The following is a 13709-nucleotide window of genomic DNA, read 5'->3' on the forward strand; positions in this document are numbered from 1 at the left end:
ATCATACATAAGTTGGTCTCAGCTAGAGTTGGTGTGTGATAGTTTGGCTTACCAACTCCATTTGATTTTTGACTTACTGCTCACATCTGTCCACAGCATCAAAAGGGTGTGAAAAAATAGCTGCAAAAAACGGGTTTTTCATAAAAACACTACATGTGTGAAACTAACCCTAGTGTAGTTTATTTTTTAAGATAATGCTGTTTGTACTTTTATATTTTTTCAGGTATTTTAAAAAAGCATAAAAAGGGGCAAAATCGCCCAAATCCGAGTCGAAATCCACACTAACTAGTGCAGATGTGCGGTCTGTGAATTTCCTCTGCAAATCTGACGCGGATTTCCATTGTGGAAAATCTGCACTAAATCTGCTATGTGTCAATATAGTTCTCACACACTTTCTGGTGGTATAACTGAAAAATGAGTGTAAAATAGCCAGCAATTTCTGTTTTGTAACTGCTGCATGCATTTTTAGAGGTGCTTGTTGATGAAATTTCTTTGCTTGCATTTTTTTCTGCCATTTTTTTTCTTATAGAGAAGCTTTTGCAAAAATTGGCAGAAAATGCCAAACCAACAGACTGCTGCAATTGCAAAAAAAAACATGCCACTGACTCCAAAAAATCAAGCCACCAACAACGCTGCATTGTTTGCACTGTGTTTCACATTTCCTTATAGCCCTACAGTTAACATTTGGTAACAATGTTGTTTTCCCCACAGAAAACGCAACAGAATATGACCTGAAAAATCTGACTAAAATATGCCATTTTTTTTTAAAGCCACTAGAATGGGTTATTTTTTTTTCTAAAAAGCGTTGTGTGTGAAACCACCCTTCACTGCAGCAGATTTGTAATTCCTGAGGCTTCCTATCTATGTGAATAGGGCTTACAGAAATCGTGCACTTATCGTAAAAGAAGAAAACTCATTTAGATAAAAGCAACTGATTTTTACTTTAAAAAATGTAGGCAATAAATCTTTCCCCTGAGAATATACCATAAGGGGCCTTTCACATGGGCCGGAATTCGGCTTCAGGACGCACCACAATGCACAGCAGTAGCAGCCGCTGCAGAATTCCACATGCCTGCAGAATTAAGCCATAAACCACATAGTGTGTAGGTAAAGAACAAAGATCTGAGGAGACGCTATGTTACATTATGCTGCATGTGTGACTGCATACTCTGGATTACCGCGTTGTCTGCCTCTATCATGTAACAATACAGCTGTTAGTGTAACACTTTTGCTCTATTGTGTGTGAAGAAGCTTCTTGTATATATATTCATAGATATGTCAGCACTTCGCCGTATCCCTGATTTACCGTGCGGGTATCTTTAGGATCAGAAGTACCTGTGACAGACTAATGTAACACTTGACCCAACTCCTAATTACTATTGGTTATTCTAGGACTGCCTGATACAATTGTTGAAAACAATTGTACGACTTTTTAGGAGTTTTTTGGAAAGGTGCAAAGTATTCTTTAATAAGGCTTCGGTCAGACAAGCGTTTTTTTGCGCATGTATAGCCGCACGAAAAAAATGCACATCGCATGTAAAAAAATTGCATGAACATTTGCACTCACACGTACTATTTTTTCGCTCTTGTAAAAATCGGACATGTGAACGCTTTCATTGGAAAGCATTGGTTCTAATAGAACAGCTTTTTTCGTGCAGCTATTCATGTGCGAAAAAAAACCACTCAACTGACCGCGGTCCAGTATTGATATGACAGACCACACATAATGTCATAGAGTGTGAGCCATCCTTACATTCATGATGCTTCCCATCTTGTTTAGGCTGGTTTCAGATGAGCGCATTTTAACTCCGTATTTGGTGTGTGTTGCGGATCATAACACGGAGCTAATGTAACTCTATCTACTCACATGACCTACGACTTTATCTTAGAAGCGCAGCATGACCTATTTTTGTCAGTTTTTGCCTCCATATTTGCATTCATTGCTATTATTATCAGTTGATCCATATGTGTCCAGTATAAAATAAAACCAATGACCACAGATATGGAGGCAACTATGGATCAAATGCTGATGAAATACTGCTGCTTACGGATCCGTACTCCGGACATGTCACAATACGCTCATCTGACACGGGCCGTACACCTTATACAACTAGTGTTACAAGTGAAATTATTCTGAATGGCCAGTTTAATATACAATGTTTTGCAATGGTTGTTTTCTATGGGCACATTTTTCACATTTTTATGTACATTTTTGTATAAAACACCATGGCAAGATATTAGTTTAAAGTTCATGGTGAAATATTGAATCTAGGCATACAGCAATATGGTTTGTGGTATATATGTAGTGATATTTAGGTCAGGGAAAATGCCTGTCACACATTTCTGATTATTTATGTCTTTCATGTCCTATGAAGAAGCACATGCAAAAAAGAAAAAACTGATGGTGAGAAAAAGAAATACTGATCCCCAAACCACACAAGGATCCCCATCCCCCACCAACTCCCCAAAAAACACTTTTTGCAATGCATTTCCTCCTGACTTGCAGTTAGCTGACGGCTGTGGCATTTCTTGACAACAAATACCACTAAGAACACACTGTTTTTCCTCAAAAAGCCCTGAGTGTGAAAGCACTCTTCGGCTAGTTTCACACTGGCGATCGTGATTTTGCTGCTATAAAATCGCGGCAAAATTGCATCTTTGTTCTTGAGATTTTCAAATGCCATTGCTGTTTTTTTTGGCGAATAATCTTGCCGCCCGCGTTAAAATGACACGTTCTTTTACCGTTAAGCTCAATAGCACTTTCTAATGTTAAAATCGCATCGCGTCCCAACGCATGTTTGCTGCGATGCGATAAAAAAAAAACCTTCATTGAGAAACATGGGAGATAAAAAAAAAAAATCGCACATCACAGAAAGTTTAAGCATGCTGCGTTTTTTTTGATCTCTCTACATCGCATTAGTAAAAATATCACAGATGAGATGGAAACCATTGTAAATCATTGGTTTCCTAATCTGCTTTTTTACTGACTATCGCATCAGGCAAAAATCACGCAATTTTCTCGCCCGTGTGGAACCAGCCTTACACGTATTAAGTCTCTATAAAAAAAAAAAGGTAACATTCACCAAACTATATAAATTAGGGCTCATTCTCATCCGTCATATGAATCTGTTAGGGCTTTCTGTCTTGCTGTTCTGTTTTTGGAACTGAGAAATGGGATTAAAATGGATTTGAACATTTCTGTGTTTTCCCCCATTGATTTCAGCGAGTTTTCAAAAAAATGGAAAGCTTTCCTTTCTGTGAAGTTTCCGTTTTTAAATGGAATCAAATAGTGCAGCGCTGTTCGTTCCATTAAAAAAACAGAAATCTAATGGAAACACATTGAAATCAATGGGGATAAAAATGAACATATTTAAATCTGTTTTAATTCAGTTTCTCTGCTCCAAAAACAGAAGAGAGAGACAGAAGCCCTAATGCAGACATGCATGAGCCCGTCACTGTGAGACTGTACATGCTTGGATGATCAGTCACATAACAATGATTTCTATATAAACAATCCAATTTATGAAGGAAAGTCAACTAGATGTTCTGTTTCTGCCATTTACACAGGTGCTAAGGGCCTTATTGTACAAAATCATTTCGACCCACATTTTGGTGAAGGGTTATCCTTTTTTTCTCCTGAAAAACTGGTATGTGAATGAACTCAATGGGTTCATTCACATGAGCATATTTTTTCACGTCATCTGTGATCTCATGAAAAAATATGCGGCATGACCTATCTTAATGCACATTTGCGCACTGCAAGAGCCCATTGAAATCAATGGGTGTGTGTTAATGTACATGACATATAAAGAAAACTGCGTATTCACTGCACATATATATATGCACATAGTCAGGGTGATTTTGTGCGTATTTTTTGTGTGTGCAAACACCTAGTCAATTTGGCCACACAAATACACGCCAGAGTGGCCGAAATATGTGAGCGTGAGTGCATAGCAGTCGTGGAAACACGGGGAAATTATGTGGCCTTACACATGTGTGAACAAGCCCTGAGGGCTCCCACGCAGTCGTGTTTTTTAAACGCTGCGTTAACACAGCATTTTTTTTTATGCAAATGTCAATGGGACTTTCTAATGTTAAAAATGCATCGCAAGCTTGTGCTTTGCGATTTTAGCGCTATGCGTTTTTAACATTAGAAAGTCCATTGACATTCGCATTAAAAAAACGCACCGTTAAAAACGCAAGTGTGTGGGAGCCCTAATGGTTTCATACAGAGTTTTAAAGAAAATTGCCATGTTTGTAGTACTGTTTCTCCTGGTGTCTTTTTAGACTATCAAGACTCTTCATTTACTTAAATTGCCATTTTTGCTCTTTTGATTGTACATGTAACAATGTTTTATATGAAGAATTTTAGGCAAGAACCATTTATAGTTTACAATTGGAAGGATCAATTTTCACCAGCAATCAGCAATACTTTAATCATTGACTGTGCGATTCTTCTTCTAATTCCTGCTGAATTCTCTCTAATTCTTGGCATGTACATACAGTCCTTGTGATGGTGCATACATCCATTTTCTAGTGGTGTACCCCCCTCCAGCCTCCTTCCAACTCCTTGTCATACTTCTTCTGAGCACCTCTTCTACTTGTGTTGTGTGACTGAACTTTTCGTGTTCTTTGTCCTTCTGTGCTTGTCGATTATACCGGATTGAGTAGATTACAGTCCTGAGCGCTGAACGTTACTGATAAATACATAGAAAATCTGCTTGGAATAATCTGAAATTGACTTTTCCTATCTAATCCTCTCTTGTTGGAGTATGAATAGGGCACCCGCTCTTATGTAAGCGATTGTCACTTTATCCTCCCAGCCAGTGAATGGAGGAACAGAGAGACAATTAACCATATATTAAAGCTGCCGCTGATGAAATGTCAGAATGCTCCTCCGCTGGCTGATGAGCTGCTCATGTAGGTGCTCGTCTATACCTGACGGTGCGGCACATGCCGGAGCCTTCTGTGGCTCATTCCCGGCTGAATACATTAGGGGCGACACTAGTAAAACATTATGCCATGTAATGAGAAACAATTATTTCGGAAATGAGCTGAGACGTGATGGAGGACACAGTGCAAGTGGCCTGTAAATGACTTTCATAAATCATAAGAAGGTGGAGGCTGCGGTCTCATCCCAATGTGTAATAATCTGCTGCACACGAGGATCTCTATAGAAGCTCGCTAGGGTAATATACAGCCTCGTGCGACCAGATAGATAATAAACATATAGCTCAGATGGACGTACAGAACAGCGCAGGCTTGGGGGGTTCCGCACATCTGGACTGGGGGGTCACATGAGAAAGTGCCCAATGTTCTGTCCCTTCTTGGGAGACAAAAAGTGATGAAACAAAACAGATTATGAGATTAGCGGCGGGATTCTGTGCATATTAATGGACGAGAAGCGCACCTAATGGGTTTGTAATTGCGGCTCCGTGGTTAGGGATCGAGGACTGAGCTTCTTCTACTCCAAAGACCCCCCGGGGAGGTTTTCATACTGAGACTGGGGGAAAGTGTAAGAGTAATTACGGGATCCTATCATCTGTACAACCGGGACACTCCACACTGTGCACTCCGATGTCTCTAGCAATGAATATCTCTATCTATCCATCTATATCTATCTGTATCTTTTTAATTCAATCTTTCTATCTATCTGCCTGTTTTTCTTTCTTTCTTTCTTTCTTTCTTTCTTTCTTTCTTTCTCTCTCTCTCTCTCTCTCTCATATCTATTTAACTAGCCATCTGTATCTTTTTATCTATCTTACTATTCATCTGTATCTTTTTAATTCAATCTTTCTATCTATCTGCCTGTTTTTCTTTCTTTCTCTCTCTGTCTCATCTATTTAACTAGCCATCTGTATCTTTTTATCTATCTTACTATTCATCTGTATCTTTTTATCTCTCTATCTTACTATCTATCATCAATCTACATAGAACTATCTGTCTGCCTGCCTGTCTATGCTTCTAGTAATCTATTTTACTATCTATCTATAGACAGTAAAATAGATAAAGATTCTAATCTATTTTACTATCTATCTATCCATTATCTATCTTTCTATATCTATCATCTCTTACTATCTATCTGGAATCTATCTAGGCATCTAGCTGCTTATCTATCTCACTATTAACTGTCTATCTAGGTACCTACCTATCTGTCTGTTCATCTGTGTGTCTTGCTATCCATCTAGAATCTACATCGGATCAATCTATCTATGTCCATCTTACTAGCTATCATCTATCTTACTGTCTGAAATCTATCTATCTTACTATCTACCATTGTGTAACTATCTGTCTCTCTTTCATCTATGTATCTATCTGTATATATCTATCTTATTATCTATCATTATTTATCTGTGTTTTTATTGATCTACCTATTTTTCTATTGATCTATCGTATGTATCTATGTTTCTATCGATCTATCCTATCTATATCTATTTATCTCTCTCTCTCTCTCTCTCTCTCTCTCTCTCACTATCTATCTACAATCAACATGGAGTCTATATTACTCTCTCTCTTTTACTAGCTATCATCTATCTTCCTCCTATCTGTCTATATCTTACTATCTATGTTACTATCTGTCATTTATCTATCTTACTATTTATCTAAAATCTATTTATCTATGTATGTGTCTGTCTATTTATCTGTTTTACTGTCTATAATTTACCTGTCTTATTATCTATAATTATCGATTATCTGTCTTTTGACCTATTGATATCTATCATACTATTTATCATGTCTTACTCTGGAATCTATCAATGTATCTTACTGTTTATCTATCTATCTTCCTTTTAACTATCTATTTGTCTATCTATCTCTCTTACTGTCTGTCTGTATCTATTCTACTATCTATATCTTTCTATCTTTATGTCTGTGTCTGTCGGTCTTACTATCTATCTAGAATCTACATAGAATCGATCTATCTTACTAGCTATCATCTATCTTACTTATTATCTGTCTGGAATCTATCTATCTATCATTATGTATCTGTCTCACTTTTATCTATCAATCTATCTATTTATCTGTGTGTATCTATCTATATCTACCTTACTATCTATCACTATTTATCGGTGTTTCTATTGATCTACCGATCTTTCTATCGATATATCTCTTACTATCTCTTTAGAATCTACATAGAATCGATCTATCTTACAATCTATGTCTATCTTACTAGCTATCATCTATCTTACTTATTATCTGTCTGGAATCTATCTATCTATCATTATGTATCTGTCTCTCTTTTATCTATCGATCTATCTATTTATCTGTGTGTATCTATCTATATCTACCTTACTCTCTATCACTATTTATCTGTGTTTCTATTGATCTACCTATCTTTCTATCGATATATCTCTTACTATCTATTTAGAATCCACATGGAGTGTATCTATCTATTAATCCATCTATCTATATCTATCTTACTAGCTATCCTCTATCCTACTATCTGTCTGGAATCTATCTTTCTATATATCTCTTTGTTTTACTATCTATCTACTTATCGCTTACCTATCTATTTATCTATATCTATCTTACTGTCTTTAATGTCTTACTATCTATAATCTAACTATCTATCCATTATCTATCTATCGATCTATCCTATATTTCCCTATCTATCTTACTGTCTATCTGTATCTATCAATCGATTGATCTATCATATATCTCATCTATCTATCTATCTATCTATCTATCTATCTATCTATCTATCTATCTATCTATCTATCTATCTATCTATCTATCTATCTATCTATCTATCTATCCATCCATCCATCCATCCATCCATCCATCCATCCATCCATCCATTTTATTTATTTATTTATCTCACTGATTAGGTAATCTAGTTATTACCACCATCTTTCCTATTACTTTATTATGTCAGGCACTGAATACATTTTAGTCACACAGAGTTTGCATATAAATAAGGGTGCATTTACTTTATTTTGGAAATTTTCCAATCTACTTTGATCTTCTAATGAAATCCAATTACTTATTCTAGTGTTTGTTATGCTCTTCCCAGCTCTTTAGGGTTATTAATTCTATACCAGGTTTATAACCTGATAACACAACAAATGAGTGCCCAGTGTATAACTGGGCCCTTGTCCTGGGATGTAGGGGCCCCTGACCTCTCCTCCCTGCTGGAGCATTCTTTATCTTCCTAGTACTTCTATACTGGGTCTCCTTGGGGCTCAGGAGGGTTATTATACCCACTGCACCAGCTCAGGGCAGGTGTATCTACTACACACACCACTAGCAGCTTGTATCCCTGTACTGGGGACAGATCAAAGCCCAGGAGCCTCCAGCCCCATTGTGTGTAGTTGCTAGGATGCCAGTAAACTAAGGCCAAGTGTCCGGGCATGTTAATCAGATGGTTACAGTGCACAATAATGTCTGTGCAGTGTCTCCACTGCTCCTTTCTGTCCCTTCTCTTTTATCCTGCATGGTGTAAGTTTGTTTCTGGGACAATTGGCTTTGGAGTTGAAAGTGCAGATGTAAGGAAACATTCTGTACAATATACTGGCCGTGTGTCCATTACAGGAGTATACAGTCCTGGCTGTATGAGGGTTGTCAATAATGTCATTTGGAGATGTTGTGTAATGTGTTCCTATATGTGGGCATTGTAGAAGACTTCTGTGTCATGGAAAGGTAACACTAAATAAGAAAATGTGATGCTGCTATAGGACTTGTAGTAGTACTACTGTCTCAGTTTCTTCTTTGTTCATGTAATCTGCCTGTAGATCTTATAGTATATTGGTGTAATGCATAAGCACATTCTATATATATATATATATATATATATATATATATATATATATATATATAATATATACACACACACACACACACATATGTGTGTGTGTGTGTATACAGAATGTGCTTATGCATTACACCAATAAACAATATACTGTAAAGATCTACACAATGGAGTATATATATTATAAATAATATAAAGATATTATTGCAAATCTGACAATCATTAAATTGACATCCTTTTATAGAAAAGTTATTGAAAAATATGAAATTGTTTTGCTGCTCTACAGATAATTATTAATGTAATCATCTTTTCCCCATTGTGCATCACAGACAATGTAAGTTGTAGCTTAGCCATTTTACTATTTTTATGATGTAGAAGTTAATCAGCAGTTGTCATCATCATTTCTATGTACTACTATGTATAGCATATTTTATAATACTATACTATTATTACTTGTATTGTTATGTATGCAGCAGACAAATCAATGGTTACATGAACATACCATTATGTGAGGCTACCTTTTTTCCTATACTGTGGTCAGATCTATCTATCTATCTATCTATCTATCTATCTATCTATCTATCTATCTATCTATCTATCTATCTATCTATCTATCTATCTATCTATCTATCTATCTATCTATCTATCTATCTATCTATCTATCTATCTATCTATCTATATCATTGCCTGACTTTGCCATACAAGAAGCTGGATTTTACAGATGACTTGAACATTTCCCTACTTTTGGTGTGTGGTGTTTCTTGTAAACAGTGCTATAATACTATTATTTTTAAAAGCCTCTGAGACCCATTTAATAAGCTACTGTTTAGGTCTGAGGTGTATCTAAAAGTCATCAAACCTGAAAAAAAAATTACCTGGCCTATCTACCATCTATGTGACATTCAGTCATTTCTTGTAAATTTTGGCTTAGTTCACACTAGCTTTTTTCAGTGAATCCTCTTTTACCAAAGCCTAATATAAAAACTGGAAGCAAAAATGGATGAAAAAGGATTGCTTTCTGTTTTGGGTTTTTTTTGTGTTAATCTTTAATTGACTACAATGTAAAAAAAAGGGGGGGGGATCCATTTTTGTTCCATTTTTTGAACTGGAACCAAGAGCGTAACAGTCTGTACTTTTATTCCAGTCTAAAAAAAATGGAATGCAAATGAAACGTTGAGAAGCGGATTGAAACTGAAGGTCTTCAGTTTTTGAAGCATGTTGTTTGTGCATTGCTGCTTTCATAGCAGGACAGCAAAGCGGAAAGCAAAAACCCTATTGTGAAATGATCTACATCATATAGGAGCCATATACAATATGAAAAATGTTCATTTGTATAGTGATTTAACTCTGTATAATCAGAAGAAAAGAAGGAAGCAGCCCCCCTCCCCACACAAAAACTGGATCATATGCAGAGAACATCATCCGGATCTGCTGTACATTCTTCACACTTTTGCCAACCACTTTGAGTAGGTTGCAGTTATATTAGACCAACAAACAAGTGCTGAAACTTTTCCAGTCTTTACCTCATAGCAGTACTATCTTCACTATATGGATTCTACATTATGTTGCTTCTAGTTGTGTCTAATATTCCTGCATCATTCTGTTCTTTCCATGATATTCAGTTATGTATCCACACTAACCACATATATCATTGAGGCTCCTTGATCTGCCAGTGAGGCTTGTGGGTCACTCAGTTCCATAGACCCAGTTGTAGCTATAACATCTGTACCCAATATAGTTAATCCACCGATTAATATGTTGGATTATGGAATTTCTCAAATTCATCACTCATAAGAGGCAAATACATAAGACCACTTATATTAATAATGTTATAGTTTTCTTTATTTGACAATATAAGTTGTGCTGTAAGGATTATTACTAACACCTTCATAATAATGTTTAATGCCTGCAGAGTTGTCGGTTGTCATGATTATGTAACACTGGTTATACTAAATAAGTATAATGCTCATTATATACATCTTTACTATTATATATTTTCACGTTTTCTCCTATAATACATATTATTTTTATAATAAAACTCATGGCAATGCTATAGTTTATATGCATTTAATATACAATTAATATCTAATTATAAGGGAAGACAGAAAAATTAATAATCTTTATTTATATAGCGCCAACTTATTCCACAGCACTTACAAGTATACTGCTGGCCAAATATGACTTTATTGAATGAAACTTAGTCCTAAAAAGTTCTGTTCATTTATTTTGTAATGAAATTGAAATGCCATTTCTGTTATGCCAATGTGTAGAGTCTTCTCTACTTCTATATCACATGAGGGAGGTAATATCATTTGGTTTGCTCTTCATTGTTTTTAGTATAGTTGCATAGACTGAACACATTTGTAACTTATATTTCATCCAACTGCAGTTTAGTAGGGGCAGCATTTATTTACAATGTGCATTTATTGCTGTGGTTATAAGGACAAGGCTACATATATCCATTCCTAGCTCTGTAAGTATACCAAGTGTGAAGATTTTCATGTAGTTTTCAGTGGAAAATGGACCCAGGGATATCGTCTAGAAAAACGTCTTTAGGAAAAAAGGATGCAATCCCACCATCCTGTGACACGTGATTACAATCTTCACCTTTTTGAACATGTTGATATGGAAAAATGCATTCAAAAACGGAACCATGAGAATAAGTGCTTATATTCAGCCTGAAAGCCAAGCAACGTGACTTATGGTCCATTAGCAATACACTGGATAAGATAAAGTTCAAATCCTTGAGTTTAAAAAAAAAGTGGCCTCTGGCACACAAACGTATTTGGGGCCATGTGTTGTCATGTTAATTCATAGGCAGCAAATGGCCCTATTTTAGCCTATAGGGCTATGCAGATTGAAGTTTTTTTCACACAGACTGATGGTCTGCATGAAAAATGTCATCACATATGCTAATCTGTCTGTATCACAAGAAATAGGACATGATAATGCATGTCTCTACAATGTGTCTGTGTAAATCAGACTGCACACAGATAGGTGTCCGTGTGCTGTCCGAAACGAGTTAAGCCCAAGTTAGGCCGAAGAGAAGTCTAATGATATATCCATCAATTTACAAAGAAATCTCCAAAATGTAGATGTAAATTGCACTCCTCTATCCGACACAATATGCTTAGGAGAGCCATGGAGACTAAAAATTAGATCAATGAATTTCTCCGCAAGTTGACTGGCGGACGGCAATCTGGGCAGAGGCTCAAAATGGGCCAGTTTAGAAAATTGGTCCACTACTATCCATATAACAGTACAGCCACTGGACTGAGGTAAATCTGTAATAAAGTCCATAGCAATATGCTGCCATGGGGCCTCAGGTATAGGCAACGGACACAACAGACCTGCGGGTCTCAGTTTCCGCGGTTTATACTGAGCGCAGAAAGTGCAGGAAGACCCAGAATCATGGATATCCTTTATCATGGATGGCCAACAGTACCGAAGGCAAATTAACTCGCTAGTCTTGCGTTGCCTAGAATGACCAGCAAATTTGGAGCAGTGACCCCGGACAGGACACCTATTGCTTGGCCTCAGGCACAAACGTTTTCCCCAGGGGTATATAATTAATCCGAACAGGAGATAGTGTTACCAATTTGGCAGGTTCAGTGATAAATTATGGAACCTCCTCAGTGTCATTACAGTCAAATGCTCTGGATAGCGCGTCAGCTTTAATATTCGGGTCGTCAGGCTGAAAATACAAAATAAAATTGAACCATGCGAAAAACAAGGCCCCCCAAGCTTGGCGGGGGTTAAGCCGCTGTGCAATCTCAAGATACGTCAGATTTTTATGGTCAGTGTAAATTACGATGGGATGAGAAGCTCACTCCAGCACATACCACCAAAATTCCAGGGCCATCTTGATAGCCAGTAACTCGCTATCCCCAATAGAGTAATTCCGCTCTGCCGTAGAAAATGACTTCAAGAAAAAAACGCATGTCACTCTCTTGCCAGATGCACCTTGCAATAAGACTGCCCCTGCACCCGAGAAGGAAGCATCGACCTCCAGAATGAGCTGCTTTGTACACTCTGCTTGATGCAGCACGGACGCAGATGAGGAAGCTACCTTTAGAACCTGAAAAGCAGATTCTGCCTCAGACGGCCATTGCTTGGCATCAGCTCCCTTTCATGTGAGAGCAGAGATGGGAGAGGTCAGGGAGGAAAAGTGCAGGATAAACTGTCGATAATACTTCGCACAGCCCAGAAATTATTGGATTGCCTGAAGGCCAGAGGGATGAGGCCAATTCAGCACTGCAGAGACTTTTTCAGGGTCCATCTCCAAACCCTGACTGGGGACAATATATCCCAAAAAGGGAAGAGACTCACACTCAAAGACACATTTTTTCCAAGTTAGCAAACAGACGATTCTCCCTTAATCGCCAGAGCACCATGCGAAACTTTCTCCGGTGCGAGTGTATATTCAGGGGAAAAAACTGGATATCGTCCAAGTACGCGACGACACATTGCTGAAGGAAATCTTTGAAAATGTCATTAACAAATTCTTGAAAGACAGCAGGAGCGTTAACCAAACCAAATGGCATCACCAAGTTTTCATAGTGTCCGTCTCCGGTATTGAACATCTCTCTCGTGGATGCGGATCAAATTATAAGAACCATGCAGGTCAAGCTTAGTGAAAATCCGAGGGCCATGCAGGTGATCACATAGCTCCGTGATCAAGGGTAGCAGATATTTATTCTTCACAGTGATCACGTTAAGACCATGATAGTCGATACAGGACCGTAGCGACCCGTCCTTCTTTTTAATGAAGAAAAAAACAGCCCCAGCAGGAAACGAGGACATACAGATGAACACTTTGGCCAGGTTCTCCTTAACATATTCAGTCGTGGACTGGGTCTTGGGCAGAGAAAGAAAGAGAGTATGCTGAGTAACGGTCGGCGAGGGAACAAGTGGTCTCTGGAACCGAGGTGCCAGGCGGATTGCTCTCCTCTCTTGCATAACC

The sequence above is a fragment of the Eleutherodactylus coqui genome, chromosome 1 (genome assembly GCF_035609145.1).
Source record: "Eleutherodactylus coqui strain aEleCoq1 chromosome 1, aEleCoq1.hap1, whole genome shotgun sequence".
Classification (NCBI taxonomy): Eukaryota; Metazoa; Chordata; class Amphibia; order Anura; family Eleutherodactylidae; genus Eleutherodactylus; species Eleutherodactylus coqui.